The sequence below is a fragment of the Triticum aestivum genome, chromosome 2B (assembly GCF_018294505.1).
Source record: "Triticum aestivum cultivar Chinese Spring chromosome 2B, IWGSC CS RefSeq v2.1, whole genome shotgun sequence".
NCBI classification, from domain to species: Eukaryota; Viridiplantae; Streptophyta; class Magnoliopsida; order Poales; family Poaceae; genus Triticum; species Triticum aestivum.
The window spans coordinates 199031759-199041539 of NC_057798.1; positions in this window are offsets into that span (position 1 = coordinate 199031759).

The following is a 9781-nucleotide window of genomic DNA, read 5'->3' on the forward strand; positions in this document are numbered from 1 at the left end:
ATAGATACTTTCGGAGATACCTGTAGTGTACCTTTATAGTCACCCAGTTACGTTGTGACGTTTGATACACCCAAGGCACTCCTACGGTATCCAGGAGTTACACGATCTCATGGTCAAAGGAAGAGATACTTGACATTGGCAAAGCTCTAGCAAACGAACTACACGATCTTTGTGCTATGCTTAGGATTGGGTCTTGTCCATCACATCATTCTCCTAATGATGTGATCCCGTTATCAACGACATCCAATGTCCATAGCCAGGAAACCATGACTATCTGTTGATCACAACGAGCTAGTCAACTAGAGGCTCACTAGGGACATATTGTGGTCTATGTATTCACACGTGTATTACGATTTCCGGATAATACAGTTATAGCATGAATAAAAGACAATTATCATGAACAAGGAAATATAATAATAATACTTTTATTATTGCCTCTAGGGCATATTTCCAACAGTCTCCCACTTGCACTAGAGTCAATAATCTAGTTCACATCGCCATGTGATTAACACTCACAGGTCACATCGCCATGTGACTAATACCCAAGAGTTTACTAGAGTCAGTAGTCTAGTTCACATCACTATGTGATTGACACTCAATGAGTTTTTATGTTTGATCATGTTGCTTGTGAGAGAGGTTTTAGTCAACGGGTTTGAACCTTTCAGATCCGTGTGTGCTTTTACAAATCTCTATGTCATCTCCTAGATGCAGCCACCACGCTCTATTTGGAGCTATTCCAAATAACTGTTCTACTTGGAGCTATCTAAATTGTTGCCCCATTGTATGTATCCGGTATCTCTACTTAGAGCTATCCGGATAGGTGTCAAGCTTGCATCGTCGTAACCTTTACGACGAACTCTTTTACCACCTCCATAATCGAGAAAATTCCTTAGTCCACTAGTTACTAAGGATAACTTTGACCGCTGTCCTGTGAGCCATTCTAGGATCACTCTTGTACCCCTTGACTGACTCATGGCAAGGCACACTTCAGGTGCGGTACACAGCATAGCATACTGAAGAGCCTACGTCTTAAACATAGGGGACGACCTTCGTCCTTTCTCTCTATTCTGCCGTGGTCGAGCTTTAAGTCTTAACTTCGTACCTTACAACTCAGGCAAGAACTTCTTCTTTGACTGATCCATCTTGAACACCTTCAAGATCATGTCAAGGTATGTGCTCATTTGAAAGTATTATTAAGCGTTTTGATCTATCCTTATAGATCTTGATGCTTAATGCTTAAGTAGCTTGATCCAGGTTTCTTATTGAAAAACACCTTTCAAATAACCCTATATGCTTTCTAGAAATTCTACATCATTTCTGATCATCAATATGTCAACAACATATACTCATCAGAAATTCTATAGTGCTCCCACTCACTTCTTTGGAAATACAAGTTTCTCATAAACTTTGTATAAATCCAAAATCTTTGATCATCTCATCAAAGCGTACATTCCAACTCCGAGATGCTTACTCCAGTCCTTAGAAGGATTGCTGGAGCTAGCATACCTTTTAGCATCCTTAGGATCGACAAAACTTATCTGGTTGTATTGCATACAACCTTTCCTTACGAAAACTAGTAAGGAAACTTGTCTTGACATCCATCTGCCCGATTTCATAAATGTAGCTAATGCTAACATGATTCCGATGGACTTTAAGCATCGCTACGAGTGAGAAAATCTCATCGTAGTCAACTCCTTGAACTTGTGAAAAACTTTTCGCCACAAGTCGAGCTTCATGGACGGTGACATTACCATCCACGTCCGTCTTCTTCTTAAAGATCCATTTATCTTAATGGCTTGCCGATCATCGGGCAAGTCCATCAAAGTCCATGCTTTGTTCTGATATATGGATACTATCTCGGATTTCATGGCTTCTAACCATTTGTCGGAATTCGGGCCCACCATCGCTTCTCCATAGCTCGTAGGTTCATTGTTGTCTAGCAACATGACCTTCAAGACAGGATCACCTTACCACTCCGAAGTAGTGCGTGTCCTTGTCGTCCTACGAGGTTTGGTAGTGACTTGATCCAAAGTTTCATGATCAATATCATAAGCTTCCACTTAAATTGGTGTAGGTGCCACAGGAACAACTTCCTGTGCCCTGCCACACACTAGTTGAAGAGACGGTTCAATAACCTCATCAAGTCTCCACCATCCTCCCACTCAACTCTTTTGAGAGAAACCTTTCCTCGAGAAAGGACCCGATTCAAGAAACAATCCATATTGCTTTCGGATCTGAATTAGGAGGTATACCCAACTGTTTTGGGTGTCCTATGAAGATGCAATTTATCCGCTTTGGGTTCGAGCTTAATCCTGAAACTTTTTCACATAAGCGTTGCAGCCCCAGACCTTTAAGAAACGACAACCTAGGTTTCTCCAAACGGTGTCGTCTCAACGGAATTACGTGGTGCCCTATTTAAAGTGAATGTGGTTGTCTCTAATGCCTAACCCATGAACGATAGTGGTAATTCGATAAGAGACATCATGGTACGCACCATATCCAATAGGGCGCAACTATGATGTTCGGACACACCATCACACTATGGTGTTCCAGGCGGTATTAATTGCGAAACAATTTCCACAATGTCTTAATTGTGTGCCAAAACACGTAACTCAGATATTCATCTCTATGATCGTATCATAGACATTTTATCCTCTTGTCACAATGATCTTCTACTTCACTCTGAAATTACTTGAACCATTCAATAATTCAGACTTGTGTTTCATCAAGTAAATATTCTCAACATCTACTCGAATCATCTGTGAAGTAAGAACATAACGATATTCACTGCATGCCTCAGCACTTATTGGACTGCACACATCAAAATGTGTTACTTCCAACAAGTTGCTATCTTGTTTCCATCTTATTGAAACCGAGGCTTTTCAATCATCTTGCCTATGTGGTATGATTTGCATATCTCAAGTGATTCAAAATCAAGTGAGTCCGAACCATCCATCTGCATGGAGTTTCTTCATGCGTATATACCAATAGACATGGTTCGCATGTCTCAAACTTTTCAAAAACGAGTGAGTCCAAAGATCCATCAACATGGAGCTTCTTCATGCATTTTATACCATTATGACTTATATGGCAGTGCCTCAAGTAAGTGGTACTATCATTACTATCTTATATCTTTTGGCATGAAAATGTGTATCACTACGATCAAGATTCAATAAACCATTCCTATAGGTGCAAGAGCACTTATTCAGGTTTAATACTAATCTTGATGGTAGAGGGAGCGTGCGATGCTTGATTATATCAAACTTGGAAACACTTCCAACACATATCGTCAGCTCTCCTTTAGCTAGTCTCCGTTTATTCCGTAGCCTTTTATTTCGAGTTACTAACACTTAGCAACCGAACCGGTATCTTATACCCTGGTGCTACTAGGAGTACTAGTAAAGTACACATTAACATAATGTATATCCAATATACTTCTATCGACTTTGCCAGCCTTCTCATCTACCAAGTATCTAGGGTAATTCTGCTCTAGTGACTGTTCCCCTTATTACAGAAGCACTTAGTCTCGGGTTTGGGTTCAACCTTGGGTTTCTTCACTTGAGCAGCAGCTGAATTGCCGTTTCATGAAGTATCCCTTTGTTCCCTTGCCCTTCTTGAAACTAGTGGTTTCACCAACCATCAACAATTGATGCTCCTTCTTGATTTCTACTTTTGCGGTGTCAAACATCGTGAATACCTTAAGGATCATCTTATTTATCCCTGATATGTTATAGTTCATCACGAAGCTCTAGCAGCTCGGTGGCAATGACTTTGGGGAAACATCACTATCTCATCTGGAAGATCAACTCCCACTCGATTCAAGTGATTTGTTGTACTCAGACAATCTGAGCACAAGCTCAACGATTGAGCTTTTCTCCCTTAGTTTGTAGGCTAAGAAAATTGTCGGAGGTCTCATACCTCTTGACGTGGGCACGAGCCTGAAATCCCAATTTCTGCCCTCGAAACATCTCATATGTTCCGCGATGTTTCGAAAACGTCTTTGGTGCCTCTACTTAAACCATTTAACTGAACTATCACGTAGTTATCAAAACGTGTATGTTCGATGTTCGAAACATCCACAAACGACGTTTGGGGTTCAGCACACTGAGCAGTGCATTAAGGACATAAGCTTTCCAGTGTCCGCATAATCGCTACTATCAACTTTCAACTATATTTTCTCTAGGAACATATCTAAAACAGTAGAACTAAAGCGCGAGCTACGACATAATTTGCAAAATGGTCTTTTGACTATGTTCAAGATAATTAAGTTCATCTTATGAACTCCCACTTAGATAGACATCCCTCTTGTCATCTAAGTGATCACATGATCCGAGTCAACTAGGCCGTGTCCGATCATCACGTGAGACGGACTAGTTATCATCGGTGAACATCTTCATGTTGATCGTATCTACTATATGACTCATGCTCGACCTTTCGGTCTCCGTGTTCCGAGGCCATGTCTGCACATGCTAGGCTCGTCAAGTTAACCCTAAGTGTTTTCGCTGTGTAAAACTGTCTTACACCCATTGTATGTGAACGTAAGAATCCATCACACCCGATCATCACGTGGTGCTTAGAAGCGACGATCTGTAGCAACGGTGCACAGTTAGGGGAGAACACTTCTTGAAATTTTGTAAGGGATCATCTTATTTACTACCGTCGTCCTAAGTAAACAAGATGCATAAACATGATAAACATCACATGCAATCAAATAGAGTAGTGACATGATATGGCCAATATCATATAGCTCCTTTGATCTTCATCTTCGGGGCTCCATGATCATCTTGTCACCGGCATGACACCATGATCTCCATCATCATGATCTCCATCATCGTGTCTTCATGAAGTTGTCACGCCAACGACTACTTCTACTTCTATGGCTAACGCGTTTAGCAATAAAGTAAAGTAAGTTACATGGCATTCTTCAATGACACGCAGGTCATACAAAAAATAAAGACAACTCCTATGGCTCCTGCCGGTTGTCATACTCATCGACATGCAAGTCATGAATCCTATTACAAGAACATGATCAATCTCATACATCACATATATCATTCATCACATCCTTTTGGCCATATCACATCACATAGCATACCCCTGCAAAAACAAGTTAGACGTCCTCTAATTGTTGTTTGCATGTTTTACGTGGCTGCTATGGGTTTCTAGCAAGAACGTTTCTTACCTACGCAAGACCACAACATGATATGCCAATTGCTATTTGCCCTTCATAAGGACCCTTTTCATCGAATCCGTTCCGACTAAAGTGGGAGAGACTGGCACCCGCTAGCCACCTTATGCACCAAATGCATGTCAATCGGTGGAACCTGTCTCACGTAAGAGTACGTGTAAGGTCGGTCCGGGCCGCTTCATCCCACAATACCGTCGAAACAAGATTGGACTAGTAACGGTAAGCATATTGAACAACATCAACGCCCACAACTACTTTGTGTTCTACTCGTGCAAAGAATCTACGCAATAGACCTAGCTCATGATGCCACTGTTGGGGAACGTAGCAGAAATTCAAAAATTTTCCTACGTATCACCAAGATCTATCTATGGAGAGACCAGCAACGAGTAGAAGGGAGAGTGCATCTACATACCCTTGTAGATTTTTAAGCGGAAGCGTTCAAGTGAACGGGGTTGATGGAGTCGTACTCGTCGTGATTCAGATCACCGATGATCAAGTGCCGAACGGACGGCACCTCCGCGTTCAACACACGTACAGCCCGGTGACGTCTCCCACGCCTTGATCCAGCAAGGAGAGAGGGAGAGGTTGAGGAAGACTCCATCCAACAGCAGCACAACGGCGTGGTGGTGGTGGAGGAGCGTGGCAATCCCGCAGGGCTTCGCCAAGCACCATGGGAGAAGAGGAGGAGGGAGAGGGGCAGGGCTGCACCAACGAGAGATCAAATCGCGTGTTATGGGCAGCCCCATGCCTCAATATATATAGGGGGGAAGGGGGATGCGCCCCCTTTAGGGTTTTCCCACCCCCTAGGGGCGGCGGCCAGCCCTAGATGGGTTTTGGGGTGCGGCCAAGAAGGGGGGGAGGAGTCCATCCTCCCCAAGGCACCTCGGAGGTGCCTTTCCCCTTGAGGACTCTTCCCTCTAGGGTTCCCTAGGCGCATGGGCCTCTTGGGGCTGGTGCCCTTGGCCCATGGAGGCCAAGGCGCACCCCCTACAGCCCATGTGCCCCCCGGGGCAGGTGGCCCCACCCGGTGGGCCCCCGGGACCCTTCCGGTGGTCCCGGTACAATACCGATGACCCCGAAACTTGTCCCGATGGCCGAAACAGGACTTCCTATATATAAATCTTTACCTCCGGACCATTCCGGAACTCCTCGTGACGTCCGGGATCTCATCCGGGACTCCGAACAACATTCGGTAACCACATACAAGCTTCCTTTATAACCCTAGCGTCATCGAACCTTAAGTGTGTAGACCCTACGGGTTCGGGAGACATGCAGACATGACCGAGACGTTCTCCGGTCAATAACCAACAGCGGGATCTGGATACCCATGTTGGCTCCCACATGTTCCACGATGATCTCATCGGATGAACCACGATGTCAAGGACTCAATCGATCCCGTATACAATTCCCTTTGTCTAGCGGTATTTTACTTGCCCGAGATTCGATCGTCGGTATACCGATACCTTGTTCAATCTCGTTACCGGCAAGTCACTTTACTCGTTCCGTAACACATCATCCCGTGATCAACTCCTTGGTCACATTGCGCATATGATGATGTCCTACCGAGTGGGCCCAGAGATACCTCTCCGTTTACACGGAGTGACAAATCCCAGTCTCGATCCGCATAAAACAATAGATACTTTCGGAGATACATGTAGTGTACCTTTATAGTCACCCAGTTACGTTGTGACGTTTGATACACCCAAGGCACTCCTACGGTATCCAGGAGTTACACGATCTCATGGTCAAAGGAAGAGATACTTGACATTGGCAAAGCTCTAGCAAACGAACTACACGATCTTTGTGCTATGCTTAGGATTGGGTCTTGTCCATCACATCATTCTCCTAATGATGTGATCCCGTTATCAACGACATCCAATGTCCATAGCCAGGAAACCATGACTATCTGTTGATCACAACGCGCTAGTCAACTAGAGGCTCACTAGGGACATATTGTGGTCTATGTATTCACACGTGTATTACGATTTCCGGATAATACAGTTATAGCATGAATAAAAGACAATTATCATGAACAAGGAAATATAATAATAATACTTTTATTATTGCCTCTAGGGCATATTTCCAACACCCTCTTACTGGGCTTCACTTGCATACTGCCAACAAAGGTAGAAGGATGAATACAAAAGTATGAGTAAGGTAAAGCCTAAGGAAAACAAAGTCACATTACCCAGGGGCAGTTTTGAAGGCCTGCATGTTAGATTGCATAGACTCGCTGGAAGAAGGAGAGGTATCCTGATAATTTGAGTCAGATGAATTGAGAGGTTGGCGAAAGTAACCCACCAAAGGAAAATGACAACGTAAATCGGAGATAACCTCAGTCCGACGCTTCCTGGTTACGTCAGGTAAACCGGAGGAAAGCTCTACATCCTTGCTGTTCCGGGTCTGCCTCCGGCTTTCAAACTGTTGTTGCTTCAAAAGAAATTGAGGATCTTGATAAGCAAGAGGATGTGAAAATCTTACTTTCTGGGTCACCCTTCGGAGTTTTTGCTTTGGCAAAGGCTTTAAGTCAGAGGAGATTATAGTTACCTCTTCGTCCACTGCTTGGCTATTCCCCGTGTCCTCCTGAAAAGATAGAGTGTCAATAAAATAATGACAAAGGAGTCCGGAGAGTTAAAGGATTACCTCTTCTTCATCATCAGAAGTGTCATCCAATTTGAGTAAATCTGAAGCGCTTGGTTTCTTCTTCCTTGAAGTTCCTGCTTTGGCGGCTTTTCTTTCAACTCTTTTGGCCACTCTGGCTTGTTTGGCTGCTTCATGGTTATATTTGACCTTCCAGAAGTTATCATCGGCCTGTGAAAAATGATAAGAGGTTATGAGTAAAGGCAAGTGTAATATAGTAAAGAGTATTTATCACAGGTTGGTAACTCCCGGCAGGGGCCGGGTTCTTCTTGTAGAAGGGAAGTAAGCCAAAGGCATTACTTATCACCGTGCCTTCTTTCAACAACGATTGGGTCGTGGCTTCCACCACATCTTCTGGTAAGTCATTGGGGCTATGACGCATTGGGTCATCCTTCTCGCCGGAGTAAGTGCACATTAAGCCAGGTCGGTGGCTTAACGAAAGCACTCGCCAGGTAACCCAGACTCGGACTAAGTCGATGCCGTCCAAGCCATTTCCCAGAAGAGTTTTGATTCTACTAATGGTGGGAGCATGTGGCAGACGTTCAACAACAGTTAATTTATCCGGCAATGGGTGGTTGGACTCAAGGCGTAGAGCGCGGAAGCCGGGCAGAGGGTTTTCCTCAACCGGAGAGGTGTCCTGGCAGTAGAACCACGTCTGATTCCAATCCTTTGGATGACTCGGCAGTTCAGCGTAAGGGAAAAGGCAGTCTCTTCGCTGCTGAATTGAGATGCCACCGAGTTCAAGACTGGGCCCGTTGGCACGTTCATTCTGCCGGTTTAAGTAGAACAGCTCTCTGAATAAAAGTATATTGGGCTCTTCTCCAAGATACACCTCGCAGAAGACTTGGAGGTTGCAGATGTTGGACACGGAATTGGGCCTGATGTCTTGGGGTCTGAGATCAAAGAAATGCAGAACATCCCTGAAGAATTTTGAACTGGGCGGAGCAAAGCCCCGGTTCATGTGATTGGTAAACACGATTACCTCCCCATTTTTGGGTTGAGGCTTCTCCTCTGACGGGTTAGGAGCACGATAAGACATGATCTCCTTCTTGGGCAGATGGCTGGATTTCACGAAATCAGCCAAGATGTTCTTTGTAACAGTGGACTTAACCCAGTTGCAAGTCACAGGAGCTTTAGGATCTTTGGGTGCCATTACTTAAATTGAAGCCTATGACAAAATAAGAGGTTCCGGAAGGAAGCATGTTAAGTTTAATCAAGATGGGGGCTTAAGAAGGGGCCTAAAGACATATGGTTAACTATATCTGGTTGCCTAAAGCCGTTGTGAGAATCAGTAATAGTTAAAAGACATTTAAAAATTGCCAGGAGTTGGCAAGGCTATCAATTAATGTTGTCTATCTTAAACCGGAAATGAGAGTTGCCAGAGTTAAAAGGGCTTAACAGAAACAGGTTTCGCAGTTGGCAGATATTATTTTGGATCAAACAGGTGCACAGAAAGAAAAATTTCTAGACCTAAAACTAGTACAGATAAGTTCATCAGTGCTAATCAAGGTTTCTATACATGGAAAGGCATCTGTCTGCAGTTGGAAACAGGTGCGAAACAACCACCGCAACTGTTCTATATTATCTAAAGATCAAAGGAGGGCATTGAAGGTAAAAGCTATCGACGGTTCGACTCAGGCCACTAAGAACACCGATGAACTCGAAGAAGTTGTTAATGCGGATCTGAAGAGAAAGAAAGAGAAACTTACAGATGCGGAGTTGCTGCGGAGGTCCGTCGCATTTTTCTGGTCAAGTCAGGTCGATGCAGCGGCCTGAGTTGGTGAGGACGGGGAGATCTGTGACGGCAGCGGCGGCGGAACTCGAGCAGCAGAGAGACAGCGAGAGGAAGAAGATGAAGACTGAGGAAGTAAATGGAGATGACCTAGGTCGAGCCTATTTATAGGAAGGGCCGACCAGGACTGTGCGAGAAACAAGGAGACTAAAAGAAATTAT